This window comes from Penaeus monodon, chromosome 33 (genome assembly GCF_015228065.2).
Source record: "Penaeus monodon isolate SGIC_2016 chromosome 33, NSTDA_Pmon_1, whole genome shotgun sequence".
Taxonomy (NCBI): domain Eukaryota; kingdom Metazoa; phylum Arthropoda; class Malacostraca; order Decapoda; family Penaeidae; genus Penaeus; species Penaeus monodon.
The window spans coordinates 21,674,013-21,675,564 of NC_051418.1; the positions used below are offsets into that span (position 1 = coordinate 21,674,013).

Here is a 1,552-nt window from a genome sequence, read left to right on the forward strand (position 1 = left end):
CGGACTCCCTACAGCTCGACGGACACCTTCACTCACCTTGAGTAAGTTCGAAGTTCTTAAACGAGAGAAAAGCAGAACGAAGGAGACCCCGAAAATTCCTCTGGCGAGCACTGTCCAGTCTCCGTCTTTTCTGGCACAAGACTGAGAATTACTCCTTCCACCTTGAAGGCCCTCGGCATTCGGGCGGAGTGTTTCGTCATATATTGTCGCTTCCGGTCGGGGCGATTTCAAACACGCTTTTCCTCCGATTTTGGGGGAAAAAATCGTCGAGTGGCGATATTGCATCTATCAATAAAATCACGCGGTATGAATTTCGACTGCAAGGTTCCCCAAAATACAAGTCTGGCGTCACGGTGGCCGGCTTGATGAAGCTGTAATTGTTACTACAGCCATGCGTCTTAACTTGGTTTCGACGACAGGATGCTTACGCCATGGAACGTCCCCGGACTGCACTAATACGTTCTTGTCTGGGATTTTTATCTTCAGTATAAAGCGCTTGATTATGCGGTGGGTAAGGGGACAGGAGTCTTCTTGTATGGCGAAGCAAATCTTGTAGTGATATCCTTTTTTTTTGTTATTGTTAACGTCTCAACAAGTGTGCGGAGCGATTTTTGATGGTGTTCTTAAATAGTAAAGCGTATAAGTGGATTCATTTATGTGTTATGTGCACAAGAAAGGCATCTCATAATGCTTTGTGTCATTTACAATGTGAATGTATGTTTGGCCATTTCTATATCATGAGAATATGTCTATGTACATAGATACTCTTTCGTTGATTTGTAAGAAAATAAATAAATGAAATTATATTTGACAAATGTTTCCATCGGTTCATGAACTACTGGATATTACTTAAGCTCCCGACATGATATGGAATCCAAATGGCTGATTGGATGCCCTATTTAACATCAGCTCTGGAAGAGAAGGACAAGGAGAGAGAGGTTGAAATAAGACAGAAGGATAAGAAGAGAGAGGATAAAGTCGTCACTGACAGACAAAAAAATAGAGAAAAACAAAAGAGAGACAGCAGGATAAGATAAGGAAAACGAAATTAGAGCAGAGAAATGAGTAGATAATGAGAATAAAGTGAGATAAAAGGATAAGTGAGGCATGAAGATAAAGCGGAGACTAAGTGAATGAGGCGGTACACATCCACCCTCGAAATAAAGAAAAGTAACATTAGCAAAATACGTATGAATGAGTCTGTGCTCATGGGGTCCTTTCTAAGCCAATGCGATGCGTAGGTGAAATGTTAGAGCTACAGCATAGAGCCAGGGGGACTGAGAGCCGAGCCGGGGCCAGGAACAATTAATATGTGTAGGCCATATATAATTACTTGAATATTTTCTTTCAAAGTAAAATATGTTCGATTGTACCCTGTGAGCCTGGAAGATGGTGGAGATAATTTCTACACATTTTCAGATCAATATTCAATTATGATAATATTAATTTTGATATGTTAAATTCAGTATCAAGCAATTGATAAAAAAAAACTCCCATTCGTGCTTTCATTACAATGATAGTTAATTCAATGAAGAAAGCAAATCTTACATTC

General features: G+C 39.9%; 1 protein-coding gene across 1 annotated transcript in view; it reads right to left on the bottom strand.

Annotated features, from left to right (window-relative positions):
- LOC119594141 overlaps nucleotides 1-425 on the bottom strand; it is a 7,335-nt gene extending 6,910 nt beyond the window's left edge. The window contains exon 1 of the mRNA XM_037943208.1: nucleotides 37-425. The gene's annotated coding sequence lies outside the window, so the exon portion shown is untranslated. The remainder of the gene's footprint in view (nucleotides 1-36) is intronic.
- Nucleotides 426-1,552: the final 1,127 nt, after the last annotated feature.